The 22,109-nt window shown below is 39.2% G+C and overlaps 1 protein-coding gene across 7 annotated transcripts in view; it reads right to left on the bottom strand.

Annotated features, from left to right (window-relative positions):
- The window catches only part of LOC128733564 (rho GTPase-activating protein Graf), a 105,826-nt gene that overhangs the window by 43,421 nt on the left and 40,296 nt on the right, over positions 1-22,109 (bottom strand). The window lies entirely within an intron of this gene.

Raw genomic sequence — 22,109 nt, 5'->3', positions numbered from 1 at the left:
AGAACAGCTTCTTTTTCGCATACGAACCTATACCGAACACGAATGTTTGTTCTCTTTGCGGCGGCAGTTCGTAATCCGAACGGACGTCGCTCGTGCATGTGATGATTACTCTACGAAGCGGATTGTGTTCGATCTTTCTGATTGCTCTTCACTATCGAGGAATTTCGGTATAGTGATCAAAATGAATGTTCGCTGCGATTTTTTGGAATAATCGAAGTGATTACTTTTGTAGGCGCTTTTTACGGTTCAACTTGAGCAAAGCATTTTGAGTCTGCAATAATGATGCGTGATAAATGGTTAGCATACTGCAGAACTCTGCTGCAATTGATAAGTATTAGGGGTATTCACGTAGCGCTTGCGGTGTTGCGTACATATACGGCGTATTGCGTATTTATACTGTCGCTACTCGCATAACAGTTCCATCTCCTTAGAAACCGGAACTGTAATGCGAATAGCGGGAGTATATACACGGGATACACCGTTTACGCAACATAGCAAGCACTACGTGAATACCCCTATTATGTTTATGCAAGAATTGCATTGCTTATACGGGAATGTATTCCACAAGCTTTCAACCAACTGGCAAAGATCAGGGCGGTAGTTCAATTTATGAAAACGTTAGTTGAAACAGATGGAGAAATTATACTGCGCAGGCCTTGTCATAAGACGTTAGGCCAATAAAGTAAGTAAGTAATTTAATTTAATCAACTAATTAAAAGTTACTCTAATTTAAAATATTTAAAATGGCAAAAGGAGCTTCCTTAGTACCATTACAATTTTTTTATATGAGTCATCCTTAGAACAGATGTCAACTACATAGATATTTGTTAATTACACACAGTAGATCACCGTGTTTGCGCATGTGTTTTATTTTTATTGCCAAATAGTTTTCAAATATGTACTTAGTTTTTAAATGAACCGCTCTGTAAATACTTTAACATTGACAGAAATACTAGGAGCATAATAAAAGAAGCAGTTTACAACGGAAGATGATTTTAATAATGTTATGACTTTAGCAGCTATAAGTAGAGAATACATTTATTACTACTTTACATGTTAGTAACAAATACATATTTGCATATGTTATTCTTCTTGACTTTTTCGGTGAGAAATAAGAACTAAAATGTTTTCAGTGGATATTTGGCCATTGATATTTAAACATACCAGTATGGGAGAGACGTCTACATTGAGACACTTTTTTCCAAACATTTTAAAATTTTTTTGATGATAGCTACCAACGACTTTAATTCATTTGAGAGGTATATCCTTCTAGTTTTTTGATAAAAACCCGATTTAATCCACCTAGTGGTAAAAGGAACCTTTGTTATACGGTCTTACAAGCTCTTTCAGATAGAAATCGACACGTCTTCAGCACATAATTCATCTATTGGTTAACGTTGCGTAGTGCGTTGGTTTTCATAAAATTTTTGGAAATTGAATAAGTTCACAAAATTTGAACAAAATAGCAGCACCTATAAATTTTGATAGATCCTTTTTTCATGAAATTATTGAGTAAGGGTAAGTTGGTTGTTACTAATTTCAGTAAGTGCAAGTAAAAACAAGTTGTAAGAGGAAATAGTATTCTTTAACATATACATTGCGTAGTAAAAGTCGAGTTTATAGGTTTTTGAACTACGCATAAATTTCTGTAATGCCATTCTTTTTGATTGACATCAATAAAGTTTCTTGAATAAATTTCATCAATTTTTATTAACCTTCGGTTACTCACGCTGCTGCATTTTGTATAACAACATATTTAGTGATGTCCGTTAATCGTTCGATTAATTCAACTAATCGAACAACACGTGGAATATTCGAATCATTTTTAATCCAATACTGCCAGCACGAGTAGTTGAATTAATCGAATAGTTCAATGAGTACGAATAATGCCCGAATAATGCTCGTTAATCGTTCATAATCGTTCGATTAATCGAATTGAAAAATAATTTGTAACGGCCTAACTGCTGATAAAGATTCGTAATCGAAAGAATAAAAGTGTTGAGTGTTTGGTTTACTTGAAAAATTTTATTAACAGCTTCTATGTACTATTAAGATAGCAAAAGTTACTATTCAAAGTAATTCGCTCGTTTAATTAATATGGACTCATATACATTCGTTAAGATTTAGGTAGCGATAAAATAAATTATATTTACAGCTAACACTAACAAGTGCGATATATAACGCAGTACGACATTTATCTAACGGAAATTTGCATTAATAAATACGAGTACAGTAGGATTTCGAATTTGACAACAAATGCGTGTTGCCTATTTTACCATAATCTAGACGCTATTTTGATATGTAAAAATTTTATAAATATAGGTCATAAATGGGCTAAATATAATTAATCAGTGATTTTGCTACAATTGCAACAATATTATACCTAAAAAGTCCGACAAAGCTATCATGCCGACGTAAGCAATTTTTTGTTACCCTGCGGTAAGACGTAATCCTACGGCTATATCTAGCGGAGGCCACCAAAAGGCGGTGGTGGGCATTAGAGGATTAATTAAATAATTTACGCATAACTCAAATAAAAATTTGGCACGATACCTTCTCTAATTCTTATGCGATTTAGTGGCATAATTGAATTGTTTAGATTGATTCGAATAACCAGAATAATCAGAAATGCTTCCCCGGCGTAACGTTCAGTCTTTTTCAATCTTGATGAGCGCTCGTCCCGATTATTCATTATGAACGGTTTGCTGCGAAGGCGAACTCCTAGACTCCTACCCGACGGCATCGGCTCGTAAGGAACAAACGGAGACGAACAAAGCAGAATGAAGCAGTAGCAATCGTCTAACACCGATCGCTCATGAAAAATCACGCTGGTGACATCGCTCGCTTCGTTCACGAATGCAAATGGACAAGTAAACTGCCGAACGCGTTCGTGAAAGATTGTTCGTTTTGAATGCTAGGATGCGATTTTCTGCAACCTTGCGTATTTGCGTGTTGAGGATTAAGGGCAATTTCTTCAACTATAGCCTAATCAACTTATACGCACCGACAAATGATAAATCCGATGATGCTAAGGACGAGTTTTACGACAGGCTTGAGAGGACCTATGGAGAGCAGGGCTTAAAAAGGGATCGCAAGTTGAATGTGACTGCCGTGAATGCGAACTTTCCGCATTACTCCGATTTTTGAACGATCATTTGACCGTTTTTTTAGTCCAGTCAAACTGCCGCTTGCGCTGTTGCCGTCGTACAATTCATGCGGCATCTCAGCAAAAGCAAACAGTCGATCTCCCGTTTTGCTTTGCGCTTTGAGAATATAAACTGCAAACTGACTGGAAGCATACGGTGACGTATTTTTTCGTTTCTCTTTTTGTCTCCAAATCGGCTGCTCACAGTAAAAGTTTGTCACCCAGACGTCGGTCCGACGCAAGCAAAATATTCGTTTGTATTGGACGGAGTCCGACCGACTTCTTCCATGCACATGTAGTGGTTGTTTTTTTTTTGTAGTATTGAATCATACGATTGTGCGGTTGCTTTTCGTAGCGTGGTGATTGCCAGTCATTTGACTGTTTTGCAGTCATTCGCTGCTCCAAACGGTAAAGGCAACTTGATCGAAACGAAAATGTCAAAAAGTTTTAGAAGCCGTTCGTTCTGCAGCGTGCAGTCGGCGTTTGACTGAGCAAAATGCCAGTTGTGTTATGCATAGCATTCGTATTCCACCTCTAAACGGACGGTGTGAACTTGAATGCGCGTTGGTGTGACTGCGGTAGAAAAAAAGGATCGGTCGAAGCCCTGATGGAGAGTGCCCAAAACACGACGTGAAAATCATCATCGGAGATGCAAATGCGCAGATCGGGAGAGAGGAATTCTTCCGTCCAGTTATTGGAAGACATAGCCTTCATCTGTCGACCAATGATAACGGTCTGAGGCTCATAAATTTTGCCGCGGCCAGAGGAATGGCCATCTGTAGCACCTACTTTCCACGTTTGAATATTCGGAAACACACCTGGACGCATCCAAATGGAGACTCTAGCTCTCAGATCGATCATGTCTTGATTGACGATCGACGTTTTCGGATGTTATCGATGCACGGTCTTTTCGGGGACCAAATATCGACTCTGACCACTATCTCGTAGTGAGTAAGATTCGCGCAAGGCTGTCGAACACGGCGAAAGCTCGCACTGAGAGGACGCTGCGTTTCAACATCCAGCGGTTAACGGCAGACGGCGTAGCAGTGGAGTACGCCAGGAAGCTTGACCAACGAATCGCACAGTAGGTAGAAGGAGAAGATATAATTGGGCTGTGGAGGAACATCCATGGTGCCATCGAAACTGCTGCGAGAGAGGTGGTAGGCACGACGCGTGGAAAACAGCATAACAGCTGGTTTGATGACGAATGCCAGAGAGTTACAGATGAAAAGAATCAGGCCAGGAGTCGCATGCTCACTGCGGCAACGCGTCAAAACAGAGAGAGGTACAGAGAGACTAGAGCTGCGGAAAAAAGAATCCATCGGCTAAAGAAACGCGAGTACGAGGAGCACGTGCTCGCCGGCGCAGAGAAGCGATACGCCAGCAACGACACGCGGAGTTTCTATAAAACGGTGAGATGCAGGAATTTCGCCATGCCTGTGATAGTGCTGGCAACCTGCTTACCGACAAAACGGCGGTAGCAGCCAGGTGGAAGGAGCACTTCCAGACACTGTTGAATGGAGAGGTAAACGCGGAGATCAGCAGGAACTGGATAGGAATTGTAAGCGATGGTCAAGCTGTGGAGCCACCAACACAGGAGGAGGTTAAAAAGGCAATCAGTGAGCTGAAAAACGGCAAGGCTGCTGGGAAGGACGGTATCCCGGCTGAACTTCTAAAAGCGGGGAACGAGCGGCTGTACGAAGCAATCCACCGGATCATTGTCAGGATCTGGGAGGAAGAACAAATGCCGGAGGAGTGGTTGGATGGCCTCCCAATTTTGCCCAATTTTCAAAAAGGGACATCGACTGTAGTGTAAAAACTATCGAGGAATTTCATTGCTCAATTCTGCTTACAAGGTGCTTTCCCGTATCCTGTTCTGTAGACTGAGACCGTTAGCGGAGTCCTTCGTCGGCGAGTACCAAGCTGGTTTTCGTGAGGGTCGCTCCACGACGGATCAGATGTTTACCCTGCGTCAGTTGCTAGACAAGTTCCGGGAGTACAACTTGCAGACACACCATCTGTTTGTGGACTTTAAAGCGGTGTACGATTCAGTTAAACGAAATGAGCTGTGGCAAATAATGCTAAAACATGGTTTTCCGACGAAACTAGTTACGCTGATTCGTGCGACGCTGGACGGATCCAAATCATGCGTTAGAATAGCGGGTGAGACTTCAGCTGTTTTCGTGACGTTAGATGGACTGAAGCAAGGGGATGCACTCTCTAACCTGCTATTCAACATTGCCTTGGAAGGTGCATTACGAAGGGCAAACGTGGAAAGGAATGGAACTATCATCACGAAATCTCACATACTTCTTGGTTTTGCGGATGACGTCGATATCATCGGAATCAACCGTAGAGCAGTGGAAGAGGCCTTCAGGCCCTTTAAAAGGGAAGCTGCGAGATTGGGACTTACCATTAATACCGCCAAAACGAAGTACATGGTTGCTGGTAGGGAACGTGGGAGCCCAAGTGGTGTTGGTGCCGAGGTGGAGTTAGATGGGGAACGATATGAAGTAGTGGAGGAATTTATATACCTTGGTACACTCGTGACATGTGACAACGATGTAAGCCGCGAAGTGAAACGACGAGTTGCAGCCGCGAATCGGGCTTTCTATGGATTACGTAGCCAGCTAAAGTCCCGTAGTTTGCAAATTCGCACAAAACTAGCGCTCTACAGAACAGTAATCCTCCCGGTGGCGGACACGAATCATGGACGCTAAAGGAAGCTGATCGGCGAGTGCTTGGGGTTTTTGAGCGTAAAATTCTGCGATCTATACTTGTTGGCAAAATGAAAAATGGAGTGTGGCGCAGGCGCATCAATCACAAGTTGTACCAAGTATATAAATATGCTGATATAGTGAAGGTAGTGCAATGTGGCAGGCTGCGGTGGGCTGGACACGTGTCCAGAATGCCCGATGAAAGAATAGCCAAAACTATTTTCAGCAGAGAACCAGGAAGAGGCCGTATACTCCGAGGCAGACCCCGCACCCGGTGGGTGTGTGCTGTCGAAGACGATGCACGTTCAGCTGGTGTTCGTGGGGATTGGAGAACGGTGGCCCAGGGCCGACGGTACTGGAGGACCATAATTCGTTCGGCGCAGGATCGGTAACGGATCGTTGCCACTAAAGTAAAGTAAAGTAAGTATGAGGATGGTCTAACTGATCAATGTTACCCTGATGATCAATATCACTAGTTTTACGGTACTACGATTTTGCTTAAAAATTCGAGTGCACTCAAGCCGCTCCTTGCGCAAAGGATACGTTCCGCGTAAAAAACTTCTTTAATTCCGAAATGCACGTAAAACCGCCCCGTAAATTCCGAGTTTTAAATTAAACCGAGCTTTATTATATTTGATAAAATCCAAACACTAACGTTCTCACTTCATTGGCTCAAAAAACATAGGATACTTCATTCCAGTTGTTGTAAATCGATGAAATGAGTAATTCACATTTGTTAACATTAATAAACGATAACGAATTTCTGCATAAATCTTGTCTTAAACTTGTCAAAAACAAATCAACAACCGGCTCAATATGGCGAAGATCAACACTGAAAGAAATGTCAGCTGATACTTGTTTACCACGTTTTTCATTATCACTGCTGAGTAGTCATGTTCAACGTTTGTGGAAAACGCTGAACGGACGGGATATTCGTCATTCAACTGCTATTCCGAAGTTGTTTTATTTATTTTAAATTAAACATGTTACGCTTGTTATGCAAAAATTCAATTCCAATGAATTCCAATGCTTGCAGCGAAAACCAAATATACAACATACATGTGTATTTCTAGTACTAATGTATCCAGTTCAAAGTAAAATATATGCTTCACTACGGATAGATTTTCCAATCGGCATCTCTGGGCTTTCAAGGGTATTTTATAGATGCTGCAAGCAATTATTCTTCAAGACCAAATAAAATACCAATTTAGAAAACGTCTCAATCAAAACATAATTATTCGAACTATAACTATACTATTGAGAGGTAAACATTTACCATCTACGTAAGCAAAGCGCTCGCTGTATGCTTAAGCTGTGGGTTGTAGATTTAGTGCGAAACCGCAAGGCACGCAAAAAAAAGTACTACGTTGACACAATTTGCCGGAAAGAGAAATTAATGCGCTTCCCGACGGCGTCATGATGGCTTTTTTTTGTGCTGATCGCCCAACACGCGGGAAGAGTATTATTTAAGTGGGTAGATGAATTTATAATTACCACATTGCTATATACCATATCAAGAACTTATACTGCCTGTATGACCTCGTTTCGCCACTCTCTAATCCGAAGCGTCATGGAAATGTCATTAGGCCATTTTTGCATAGCTTTTCGGAAAGTCAATTAGCCAAAACAGGAAAAACAGGTTATACTAATGCATGCAAATGACGTTATAATTCGTTATTTTAGATGTAATTTTAAATATTCATACTTCAAACCTTCAAATTAAAATTCAAATAATCAGTGATTAATGTCTTTACAAATTTATATCAATTAGTTGCATTCTATTTATATACGCTAAATATCGAAAACAAACGTATAAAATATTTGTGGTTAACAGCGGAAACGCTTTGAGCCACTAAATACGCCTCCCTTGGCACGAATTTGCCACATCTATCAACTCTGATGTCATCTGCCTGTTACACTTGGCTAGATAAGCCGAAGCATCCATCATAGAGTCAAATTACAATTATCTGGCGTGTACTAATGCGGTACGAATATGGAACTACGGCGAGGTTCGCATGTGCATTGCAGGTTATCTGTGCATCACCCAACCGACCTTCATTAAACGAGTGCTCAGCCGGTAGGTACTACTGACACTGCCAGCACGGCAAAAAGAAGCAACACACCTCTGTTAGTAAACAGCCATCACACCCGAATGATTTTGCTGCTTATTCGATTGACGACTGGCTTGCACATTTTTTCACAGTTCCGCTAATTAGAGGTGACGAAGCCTGTGGCAGGCACAAGTGGCACGGAAATAATTGACCATGCTGTTTCTGTGTCAAACTCTACAACAGCAAAGAGACCTCAATACGTTATGGGACACTTTCTTTCTAAAAGGAACAAACCCTTTCTAACTAAACTGCTCCACACCATGGTATCTTGAACTATTCGCTTAAAGATTGATCAGTATCCGACCTATGATTAAGTAGAATAATTCAAAAGTGCTTGGGAGTGACCATCAAATATGTCAAAATGCCTCTAAAGTTTTCGTACAAAGGATAACTAGAAAAATAGACCATTCGTAAAAAAAATTAACCTGTTATCATCACATGAAGTAGAATTAGATGTACACTCAAGTCGCTTTTTACGCGAAGGATACGTCCCGCGTAAATCAAAACCGCGTAAATTCCGAAATTCGCGTAAAAAACCGCGTAAAAAAATCACGTAAATTCCGAAATTCGCTTATAAAAAACCGCGTAAATTCCTAAATTTGCGTAAAAAATCGCGTGAATTCCAAAATTCGCGTAAAAATAGTCGCGTAAAAGACAAACTGCGTAAAAAAAATCGCGCAAAAAGCGACTTCAGTGTAGATCAAATCTTGAATGGGACACCGTCTATAGTTTCTGCAAAAACCAGAAACTGGCGCTTGTATTTCATCATGATTTCACCCTTGAAACCTTCAATTGTATACAATGGAATATAATAGACGTCGTTACTTGGTAATAGTAATGTAATGTAATTGTGCATATTGTGAACAACCCAACTTTGCGCAACAATAAATTTACTCAGCGCGGCAACGCTTGACACCTGAAACAACACAGAGTTTGTAGGAAAACATCGTATTTATTTTTCGCGTCAACGTCATAATTTTTGTGAAGGAATCACAAAATTAATTGTCTTCGAATTGAAATCCCGTAAAAATATTCAGCGCTCAGCTCTCGTGTTAATAGTGAGCTAAGGAGTCAAAATCGCCGTCCTGAGCTCACGGATAAATGGAAGTCAGAAGCAACGAAGAGGTACACGAAAGTTCATCTTTTTCATGTGATCAACAGATAATTGATATTGTTTTTTTTTATGAATTTGTCTGAACTTTGGTTTTTATTAACTTGTTTGAACTTTGTTGACTGTTTCAATATTCTTTCAATGTCTAGCTTTTTAAAATAAAACTTGAATTTTGATGTTTCAAAAAATCTTCCTAAGATTTTTTACGGGGGAGAGAGGGATTGGCCAAAATCTTACAAAATCTTATATGGGGAAAGAGGGGTTCAAAACTGAGGAAAAAGACCTTACGTAATTATTGCACGGCCCCCGATGGCTGTACGCTTTCGAAGACGATACAAGTTCAACTGGTGTTCCGAGGGGACAGCAGGTTGGCAGCCCAGGATCGGCGGTGCTATAATTCGTTCGGTGCAGGATCTTACCTACCATCTGATTACGCCATCAAAGCATGAAAAAAGTAGTCCAATAGGACATTTCGCCAAATTTGCGTAACTGTGTTTTGCGAACTCAAATAAAATAGGCCATAAGGGGATTACTTCGATTATTGTTTCACGTTCGTGACTTAACTTCCGAAGCTCATGGTACAAGAAATCATTCTTGGTTGCCAGAATTAATCCATATTTGTTATGTTTTGAGCATCCACACTATGTATGTGTTTATAAAAATTTGTTTATTTTTATTTTAAATGCAGCTATTTAGCAGTTATTGTTTTCTTCAACTAGGTTGAAGCAACGTTGTAATGGACTCCAATGGACGGTTATTTAGATTTTTAACTATGCTGCTAACTTCAATCACGCTTGGCAGATGGCTGATGGAATGATGCAAACATTGACCTATATTTCAGCTCTCGAAATTTTATTTACTCTCAAAATCAATGTCTAGTCTAACAGATACTCTATGCCGCTATATGGGAGCACAGATCGAATAGACATAACACTTTTTAATCTATGCGTGTTAATGTCAGGTTGTTCAATTTATGTTGGATGAAAATCGCTCTGCCTATTGTTGTTTTAAAACAATTCCATTAAAATATTGCTTAATTTTACATTTTCTAAGAAAGATCGTTCGGATCTGTGATAGAAGCATGCAACATATGTTAATTGGATCCGATATGTTGCAATGAAAGAGGCGAGAAAATTTTCTGATTAGAAACACCTTTTCAGTTCTCTGACGGCAGCACGATTTAATGTAATTTTCATGAAATTATCTGGCATGAAAATTGATTACATAGAATTCCTGAATGTCGCTGATGGTTCGAGTTCTCTTAGTTACATAATTACACTTGTCGCTCAAAGAATATAATGGAATCAGACAAAATATTTACCCTCTATTTAGCACATTTTACGCTACTTCTAAGCTATCGTCAATTCGCATCATATCGTCTGCGCCCAACAGTCATGGAATTTCATGATTTGTGATCGTTCGCATCGTTCACAACACACATAGTAGCTACATGCTTTAATCACACCCTATTTTTTTATTTCTGCGATAGGATGGCAGTGCAAAACTGCGATCGAGTGGGTAATTACGTTACGTTTCAGTGAGTTTTCGCATTACTGCTTTCCTGCTATTATTGTCAACACCTCACCTCAGTGGCAGACCGTCATCATGTTGCAGAAAAAAAATCTAGGTACAATTGCTACATTAATTACAGCTGTTATCAACACACCCCATTTAAACACAGAAAAAAAACTTTTTCATGTCTGGAATAACATAATTTACAAGTCAATCCCTTCATTTTAAGTTGTTCACAGTAAAAGCACCAGCAAGATTCATGCACCACTTATTGCCACTAAATAGTAGTAGTAAAAAGCTCGGAAATGCAACCGAAGCATTAATCACGTAAATAGATTAACCAGGCGTTTTGTCGCGGAAAATCTGCAAACACGAGCATGGAAAGTTTCATTTCTAATACAAATCATTCTATATAACACTATTTCTCATGCCTGAGCCTAAAAACTATCATTTCCAATAAAAGGCTGCCTAACAACCAAAATATGTTATGAAGCCAGAATCGGCATTGAACATCCATTGAATTTTAGATTCAATACTTACGGCATATTATTCCTCCCCGCACTGTGTGTGAGAAATAGATCAAGAGTTGGAAACCATATGTTTGAAGCAGAACAGTTAGGTTTCATTTTGAATTTCGATACAATTATGCACTTCTCGCTCAATCATATGAAATAAAATATCCGTTGCAGTGAAAAACATTTTAATTGCAAAAATATCCTAGGTCTAGATAAATGCCGATGAGCCACCAAATACCGGTTCTTGATACTGTAAGAGAGCAAAGTTATCCCCCGCTTCGCAAAAAAGATTAGATAACATAAAAACTTGCTAATCTCTATCTGGTTGAAAAAAAAAACATTTCGTCTATGTCTAAATTCGCTTTCAGTTGGCGAAAGAGAAATAATAAAATCGGCTCAATTTCGAACAGAATGACTGACCTATCATAGTTTTCGTTTGGTTTGAACTTGCCTATTATGCAATCGTACTGTATATTTAGGTGTGTGAGCAAAAATAAGATGTATAGTATTGTATACGCTTGCAAACGAGAGAAAGTATAGATACAACTGTCGGGACCAATAAACATCTTCTTCTCCATCAGCATCAGCCTCGGTCAGTTTGTAAACATAACAAATCGACGACGACGGCTGAGAGGGGCGTAGGTACATTGCGGGTCGAAAGTAGCTTCGCCGCCCCAAAAAGGCACATGTAAACGTCACGTACAATAACCACGTTAATTTGTAAAATAGGCCTCCGGGGCTTATCGATTTTTGGCCAGGTCACGGCGTGGCTCAACTTTTACATGCGACACACTTCGACCGAATGGTTTACGATCTTGCCCACCCGATTTTCAGTTGGTGACGTTTTTCACATAAATATACAAAGCAGACGTAGAAGTAGATCGTCATCAAAATAATGAATCATCATCTGGGCTATAAACCCCGAAAATGGTCGGCAACGGCATTTGTCTTTGTATACAAGATATCATAATCAAATTATGCAACCATTAAATTCAAATTTACCGATTAAGTCATGGAGATTTGTTTTTGCTCAAGCTATTAGTATTGAGGAGGTTTAGTGTTTTTGCGTTTTCGCAAGAGGCACACGCATACACTGACGAACCGTCAAGAAAACCAGATGAAAACACTTTCTTCCTCAGTATGAGCCATGGTATTTGGCTTTTTACGTTCAGTGTACAATTCGACGGACGCTAGAAGATGAGTTCGATTAGTAGTTTTTCTCCTGCTTTAATAGTGCTGTTTGTAATAGTGCACAGAGTAAACAGCTGGACTAATTTACTGAATTTTGAACTGTCTATTAGTTTTACTCATACATTCTCATTATTTTATTTCGCAAAGAACGAAACAATGTTTTCTCTAGATTCTAGGATGCCAACTAACAGTAAGTCTAAATAAGATATGAAATTACTAGAGGCACTTTTTTCGGAAGATGGAAGTCACAAATGTAACTTATTTACAATACAGTATCATCCGCTAGTCCGACACCCAATAATCCGACAACTCGATAATCCGAACTTCGCTTATCTGGGAAATTCCGAATTAAAAAGCATTGCACTTAGCTTGCACCGCCCTAGTTAGCTTCGAGATAAGATACTAGTCTAATAAGCCAGTTGTTGTATGTTCGAATCTCGGCTGAGCGGTGCTGCTAGATAGAGTCAGTGGGATCATTCCAATGCCGCACCGTGGGATGAAACCCAAATCTAGGTGGACAACTGTAATTACGCTAAAACCGTTAGTCCTAGGTGTATAGTATGTTCGGAGTAAATTTGTTATTTTAACTTCTCCATTTTTTGGTGTATATTACATTAGGGTGACGATCATGGTAAGCGAGTACAAAATACACACTTTTTTATGGCTTAAGTTAGCTGAATAAAATGTTCAGCAAAGTTAAAGAACATTAAATTCTAAGTAACTTTGCTAAAGAAATGAAAGAACTATCTCTTATGGTTGATGGGCTAGAGCTATTTAAAGTGTTTTGGTCGGGGTGGACCTAAAAATCCGTTTTTTCTTTATATCTTCTTTCGTGTTTATTTTTCACAAATCATGCCCTCAGAGCACTTTCACATGCATGGAAAATGCACATTTTGTTTGAAGAAATCAAGTTGCTATCTCCTTCGGTTTTGAAGCTATAGGCATTTTTTCTAAAAATATATGGTTTTTCAAACGTCAATAACTGTAATAAGTTTTTACTGCTCAAAAGCAGCAAATCAAATTTTGTATAGATGTTTAGTGGCCTCCGAAATTAATTGAGATCACATCGGTCCCGGTCGGCCCTTTTTTGCTAGACCGTATTGAATATTGAAGTAAAAATTACCGTTTTACTCACCAAAATCACAATTTTTACGTAATAAGAATGGATTAAAAAAACGAAAAATAAGTTTAAGTGCTTGTTTTTATCTCAATTATCTTAAAAAGCTTACTATGATGGTTATCCTAATGTCATATACACCAAAAAATGCGGAATTTAAAATAACAAATTTACTCCGAACATACTATACATGTATACCTTGGACTAACGGTTTTAGCGTAATTACTTTTGTCCACCTAGATTTGGGTTTCATCCCATAGTGTGCCGGCTGCGAAGTCTGTCGATAAAAAAGTACAAGTTTTAGAAAAAAGTCGTTTACTGGTGTTTGGTGAACGGCTGAATAATGCCAAACATTGGTGCCTCGTGTATCCGCAGGTACAAAATAGGCCTTAGCTTTTTACCAAGCAACTCCTATCTCTACCTCCAACTGGAATATGAGCAACCTTAACGGAAATCGGGTAACCAAACCGGGTAGAAGCTAAGGTCGTATACCGTGCAATGTAAACTAAGGTCGGAGGCACCCATGCAAATACTGAGTGTATTAAAGGGCCCTGTTGGCATTGTGCGGCTATTTCCATATTAGGGGCGGCTCTTGATCCACAGCGGTAGCACTCGAGGTTAGGAGTGGTTTACGACAGCGTCTGCTGAACCGAAGTGTACGACTGAATTAAGTAACGCAGTGCCTCGACACTAAAGCTAAGATGGCAGCTCTAACACGAGACTAGGTAGCGTAGCCCTAGAAAGGCAACCTAACTAAATCCACCTTCAGGTATCATCTTTGGCATCTTTGGCTCGAGCAACACGTTCCTCACAATCATGTGGAAGATTTGTGCCTTGCCCATCTTGCCCGTGTCATCATTTACCTGATGAGGATGAGAAGGAAAACAGAAGGAATAGGAAGGGGTAGAGGAAGAATTTGAACAAACAGAAACACATATATACCGAGTGATTTTTGTACCCCCGAGGGATACTGCAATGCTTGGTACGAACGTTCAAGCAAATACGGATCGCAATATTCGGCACCACACTAGGCGGCAACCGGCTGCTGCTCGATCAAATTAAATCCCGCAAACGCGGCATCGTAACTCTGCATCTCGGAGATCACAAATTTCAATTAGAACAACTAACACGCGGTAGTTAACCTATCCCTAGGAGTGCCATTGAATGATAGAATTGTCCCAGCACCTGATCTCCAAGAAGTCAAATGAGAAATCGGGTTGCTGAAAACCACCAAAGCTGCCAATAAGGACTGCCAACCAGCAGAGCTTTATAACAGGGCCAAGAAACGCTGGCCATGGTCCTACGTTGAGTTATTTCCACAATTTGGGAATAGGAAACCCTACCGGAGGAATGCACGTGAAGAAAGGAGTGGTTTGTCCCATCTACAAAAGGGGTCATCGGTGGTGGAGAGGTGATAACGCTGATAAACATCGCATACAGCGTACTTTTCCAGATCCTGTTATGCTGGATGTCATCGACAGCACAAGTTTCCGTAAGGAATTACGAGGCGGTCTTCATGGGGCTCGTACAACTGCGGACCACATTTTTACCATCCGACAAATCTTGCAGAAATGTCGGGAGTACAACGTACCCACGCATCACATCTTTATTTACTTTAAAGCAGCATACGATACAGTCTATCGAGACCAATTATGACCGCTAATGCACGAGCACGGTTTCCCGGCCAAACTGACGCAACTAATTGGAGCTATATTGAATCGAGTGATGTGTTTCGTGCAGGGATCTCGGAAGCACTCTCGAGTCTCTTCGAAACGCGATCGGGCTAGAGTAGAGTACTGAATTGAGAGACTAGCCATCTCACTCAATAACTCGCATCATTAAACCAACGGCAATCACTGATTACGTGAAACGTGTCTCGCTGGTTTAATGATGACAAGTTCTCACGAGCTACTGAGTTACCATGGCCAGTCTCTGTATTCAGTACTTTAGGTAGAGATAAAGTGACGACTCATCCTGCTTGCTGTTCAACATCGCTCTTGAGGGGTTATCTGACGAGCACGATTTTCACTAAAGGTAGTCAACACGTAGGTTTCGTAGATGACTTTGATATCATAACCAGGAACTTAGTGACGGCAGAGGCAATCCTCGACGGACCGAAAGCGGAGTTTAGGAGGATTGAGCTAAAAATTAATGCGTCGAAGACCAAATATATGAAAGGAAGAAACCGCCGTTCACAAGAAGCAAGCAAACTAAAGGAAGAGGCTCCCGCAGTTGACAGCCACGAACTCTTGCCGTGTTCGGGCGGAAAGTGCTGCGGACGATATTTGGTGGAGTACAAACAAAAGCAAAGAGTGGTAAAGGCGTATAAAACACGAGCTCAAGCACTACTTGGAGAAATTCCCATCGTTTATCACCAGTATTAGGAACAGAAGGGCTCAACGTGCAAAAAGGATCAACCAGGTCGAAAGTGATTTATGAATTCTAAGACGCCTAGGAAATTGGCGACAAGAGGCCCAAGATCGAGTTGAGTGAAAACGACTTGAAACAACACGATCAGGCTCTATACTGCTGTAGTGAATTCGTATCCAAAATTCTGTTCAAATTCATCTTATCAGCAGTGATGACTCGATCACTTTGACTCAATTTTGATTCATTGGCAGCACCGTGTCAGCCGAGCAAACTTTGACAAAGTTATATAGGGGAGAGTAGTCAACAGTGAGACAACAGGAACAGTGAGTCAACGGGAACAACAACCTCATAAAACACCCAAGATCCACGATATTTTGGTGCAAAGTGAAGTTTGTGAACCTACATCGGATAATGTAGTTTGAGAAAAATTTGTTGATTTTTTAATATATTTTTCAATAAAAATCAGTTTTGGAGGGGTCAAAGTAAATTCTTTTGCAATCATTTTCAAGTGATTTTCAACAACAAAATACATATTAAATTAAAATTAAAATTACTGCATGACATCTCTTAACAATAAGAGTTACTATTTGAAAAAATATGACAATCGAATTGTTTGCTAACTGCGCTAGTTCACCACTTTTCATAAAACATTCCTATTGGCAACGGTGAGACACAGAGACGTGGGTGACACTGAGACATAGCTTTCGCCATGCAAATTTTTTTGAAAATTTTTTTTTGTGTTCAATTGAAAATTAATCCATAGGAATTGACTGTAAATGAATTCTGAAGTGTAAGTTAAAAGTCAGATGTCCAGATTTGTGTTTCACATGAGTATAAATGTATATCTGAAAATAATCGGAATTTTCAATCATATCCAACAATAATGTATGCTTTATAGACACAATAAACAGCACGACCTCTGAACTATTATTTATTACCCAAAAATATGGTTTACGTTTAATTCAAATAGGTGTCTGTGTAGGTAATACCCGTTGTCTCACTCTTCCCACCTACTTGGGAACAGTGAGCCAAAAATATACCTTCACATTTGTAGTTATAACTAATTTAGCTTATAATCAAAACGACTGAAACTTTTATTCAGACAACTAGAAGGATATACCTTTCAAATGGACTGAAGAGTTCGTTGATAGCTATCACCAAAAAAAATTATTTTTTTTGGAAAAAAAAATGTCTCACTGTAGACGTCGGAACATTTGTAGATCTAGTTATATGTAAATATGTATGTATGTTATATGTAAATGTAAATGTAAATAAATATGTTTTTATATATGTCAATATTGCTGAGTTACCTACAAACTACATTGCGTTTAGTTACGTTGTGGAAGAAAAGGGAAAAGGAAAAGGGGAGTTCACCATGCGATTCGCCAAACAATTTTACATAGAATCATTTATATTTTATCAGCAGGCCAGCCGTTTCTGAATTGCGTCCCTTTGTCAGCTGGTTTTCGCCCATAGTGCCATGGATGGAACTGGTTCTTAAGCATAAGAAAGTAGTATGAAGATTGGTAACTATGGTGTTTTTTATCACTTTCTCAGTTTAATCCATTACGACCCGGCGTACATTGAAATCACCTGCCTATCAAATTTCATATACTAACTAGGACATAATGGGTTAACTATGATTAACGATTTATGATAATGATGTACGATTCGTGCGAGTATTAAAAAACTGGTTTGATATGTTTGCTGATAGTATTCAAAATGATTGCTGGTAACTTTGACATAAACTGGCGTAAAAAAATTAATTCGAGACATTTGGAGAGATGAAGTAAATTTTTCAATTAGAAACAAATTACCACCGATTATACACGCGTTTCTAGACAGAGCAAAACTCTAATTTGATTATGTTTGTACTAATTTTGACTCTGTGCCATTGTGAATTCTGCCTTGAAAATCACATATCATGAGATTGTCGTTGTTAGTATTTACCATAATATAAACAGCGAGAGTAACTTAGTCAAACTTAGGTGCTGTAAAAATTACTCGCTGACAGCTCTTACTAACGTATGGAAAATTTGTATCAACGAATTAGTTCAATAAAAGAATGTTGCTATAAGGAATTTGAACAACTAATGCAAGGCAGGATCTCTGACGTCTTAAGCGTAAAGAACAAATCTGGCGTTATATATGGCTTTTTTAAATATATGGCTATGCGGAATAGATATTCACCATCCGTCATCAAGACGCGAAGCGAATATATACAGAGAAAAATTGACCACCATAAAAACAACAGCAAAGAGTTATGAAAAATACTCAAATCATTATTGAAACTCAGCGATTACAAATCGTGACTCATAACTTTCAATGGCACGTAAAAACTTTCGGAAAGAGAAATCGCATAGGAGATTATTATGGTATTTTGATGATTATTTTATCGATACTATTTTAGCGATCAATTGGTTGATGAGCGCGAAGAACTCACGTAACCTGTCAATTGGAACTGTAACTTTAGCAGCTTTCGCCCAATCGTGATAGAAAAGTTGAAAGACATATGTTTTTCAATGGAGAAAACGACTGTAATAGATAATATTAACGCTATAGTTATTCAAGATTGCTTTGAGGTCATTGAACACGACCATCTTGGTCTAATCAATGATTCAGTACAAACTGGGTGCAAAGATTCATCCTATCAATATACAAACTATTCAAAGGATATAAACGACTAAAAATTCTGTAAAAAGCGTTTCAGATTTATGTTCTACTGACTTTTCTGCTTAGTTACTTAGATACTAATTTTGCAATGATCCGACCGCAGGAAGAGAATGTAAAATAATCATCTACTCCACTGTGCCGTAGAACAAACACGGCGTAATAAAATGCTTACTTCTTACTTCTAGCGGCACAGAGCCGAAATTGCCCTTGCCGTATCAAGAATTTCTCTCCACTGTACTCGATCCTGGGCTACTCGTCACGTTTTTTGAGCGTTTTAGCACACGCAAGTTGGATGGTCGAGCCATCTGGCACATTGGGCCCGGGATTCTTGAAGAGAACGGATTGCACTGTACAGTCGTTCGGCATCCTTTCGACGTGGCCGGCCCATCGTATTCTTTCGCCAACTTTCGCCAGGTGTACGATGGGAATCTCTTCAAGTAGTGCTTTGTGTGGCGTTAGCTTTGTGCGGCGGCGTTTACTCGTTGATTGAAGCCTCTTACGGAGAGGAAAGTAGGCTCAACTTCCAGTTTGAAAGCGTCGTTGAATCTCATTACTCGTATACGTATTATTATCAGCGGTGAGCAAAAATCTCAACTCTATGAACTAATCAACCTCTGGAGCCTCTTCCTACCATGTATTTGATTTTCGAAAGTATTGAATTGTAACCCAATCCACCTAACCTCCGTTTTTAGTCTGGCGTAAATTGCCTCGACCGTCCAAAGTTTTCTAGCAATTATGTCGAGATGGTCCCTCGCTGCTAATGCTGGATTCTTTGTTACCGGTGTTATCGGTGAAGCAAAGAATTGTATTCTTGAGGAGTTCATTTTTTAAAATACAAAGTTAATAGATTATTGCGTCGATTTTTGTGTAATCGAATTGTGAGAGGTCCATACCCATAGTCATAACACTAGGAACGTGATAGTAGATTCAAATTTTATATCTTGTTCCTTACAAAATTAATTACTTTTAAAGGTATTAATCTATTCAATTCGTTGCCTACTCGCATCGTAAGATAATTGTATAATTGTTAACTCTAGAGAGTTTGATTTTTTTGTGCTTATACTGGTGTAAACCATTGTCAAATGATTAAAGAAAGTCATAACTGTGGGAAGAAAACCAGTTATTGATTTTAGTTTTCCTGGTTTGTTTTAATAATTATCATAGAGTAAGGGGTAAAAGTGCGATGCGGGTAAAAATGCGATTCAATGATTTATCGGTGTAGATTCCGAGGTAATTTTCTACATTGGCATGGATGGGTGACTACTTTGACAACTTGAATCTAACTTAAACTTTGGTTGCTTACGAAGCATAGTTGCTGAGTTATGTGCAAATGTTCTTTTAGGGCGGTTTTGATGTAATTTTTCGTTATACGGCAAATGAGATATCAACAGGAGGATATTACTTGTTAAAAATTTGTAGCAGCGTTTTACATCACTCACATTTCTGTTTTGAAAATATGGCGAAAATAATTTACAAAATATATTTCGCTTTTCCGTAATTTAATCTAACCTCGTCAAGCGCCTAGCGGGGTAAAAGTTCGATTCACGGACGGGGCAAAAGTGCGATTCATGGACGAGGCGAAAATGTATAGCTAATTATTTACAGCTTTAGACGCTAAATCACAGATACTAGAAATGAAAGATCTGCAGAAAACTGTGTGCTCCACAGATGTTGGCAGAAGAAAAACAATGTGTTTCCGCTGATGAAACAAAAAACAAACGTTTGGAAAAGTTTCGATCTAACGGAGACTGCAATACACCAGCGCAAAATAGAAAAGGTGCAAATTGAGAATATTCCTTACCGAAACATAACGCAGATTGAAGATAATATGGTTTTGATAGCTACTAGCCCAGCTATTAGCCCAGATTTCATAGATTCTAGCTTCAAACTTTTGCCCCGCGGCATTCGCACTTTTGCCCCGCTAGTGGGGTAAAAGTGCGAATCTGCACTTGGTCAGAAGAAAGAAGATTTTTTTTTGCAAAACACTATTACCGCAGATGTTTTATAGTGTTCATAAAACGTATAATCTGGAATTAGTTAATAGATATTTGGTTGCGCACATATTTCGTTGAACTAGCGATTTCCGGAAAAGCAGCAACACAGTATCAAACTTTCGTCACATCAATGAGCTTTTAAAGAGCTTTCAACTTTCGCCGCATCGATGAGCTTAGAGTGAAGTAAACAAACTAAACGCAAACGCAGGAATCAAAAACGCAATCCGATGCAAGCGGATTAATTAAACATCCTAGTGATCCTACGCATTATTCAGTTGCTGCTGTTAATTTTGATTGAATCGGAATGCCTTGATAAAGAAAACAAACACTTTTTCGCGATGTTTATAGTCAGTGCGGTTGGCTGCGGATCAGCTGTTTATGTTTGCAAGTTCCGCTATTTGACATATATTACCAATACTGATACAATATTCAAATAAACGTTTAGGTTTTTGACGAACACATGAGATGTACAGTACAGTGTTTGTCGCACTAACACAATAACGTTAGCCACTTTCGGTTCCGCCTTAATTGACTACCTCAAATCTCCGTAGGTTATGGGCCCATCATCATCATTTTACCAATGCTTAATGTCTAATGTCCGAAATAATAAACTGTTTCAGAAAAAGCACTCCGTTATAAAAACTAAGCGAATTCCGAAAGTGGAATGTACTTACGCACCCACCTGACAAATTTGACGTTAGCCGTTGTGCAGGCGACGTGTCTCATATGCAAATGGACCTGCGTTAAAAGAAATACAGCAACAGCAACGCAATGCAATGCTACTAAAAGTTACTTGTCTATTTCAATTTATTGAAACCGTTTTCCGCTGTCTGACTATTCCTTGAATTCGTGCATGGCAATTGAATTAAGTCATTTTCCAGCGGGTATAAATAAACCCCGGTACGTGCGCGGTCGGTCAGCTCACGGGATCGCTCTTGTTTCTGTTGTTTCCAATCAGTTCTTCAAGAATCGCAATGATTTACATTTTCGAAGATATTTCGTTGCTCTATTGAAAATGAATAATCGCTCGACCGTTGTGTTTTGCCGCCAGCTGATAATATGTTTCGCTACACCCAAGCAGCTATTAATAATTGCAAGAGCGCTGATTCCGTAAGTTTTCGACGTGTGTGTACTTTACTCGCCAACATCGGGTGCAGAATGGGGAGTCCAGAAACAGCGCAAAATAGCTTATTCCCTTTTTGCCATCATTATATCCGCCAAATGGCCAACGATGAACGTTAGATAAATTATAATGAGCTTTGCATTCGTTTCAAGTGCTGTTGTTACTTTCGCTACGTTTGAAATTTGAACGGTGGCTGGTAAGACCAATCAGCACAACTCTATTAAAAAATTCTATCTATTTTAGCTATGGTAGTTTGATGAAGCATTGGAAATATATGCTATATTGGGCACAAGAGTTGTGTAATTCACTTCCAGTACGGACTACGGAGTATATCAGCGTGAATTAATGACAGGTATCGTAACCTAATAACAGCTTTCGGTTCAGTAAAAGTTTTTTCAATTATATGTTTAAATTAAGTACAAACCTTTCCAAGAGTCTTGGTTTGGTATCTTCTACATACGCATGGGAAAATTACTACCCCGTCCTAAAAATGCGTTTTTGTGAAACTGGATTTGATACCTATTTTGAGA

Source organism: Sabethes cyaneus, chromosome 2 (genome assembly GCF_943734655.1).
Source record: "Sabethes cyaneus chromosome 2, idSabCyanKW18_F2, whole genome shotgun sequence".
Taxonomy (NCBI): Eukaryota; Metazoa; Arthropoda; class Insecta; order Diptera; family Culicidae; genus Sabethes; species Sabethes cyaneus.
The sequence above is the reverse complement of the archived record's forward strand: the minus strand, read 5'-3'. Positions and strand labels throughout refer to the sequence as shown.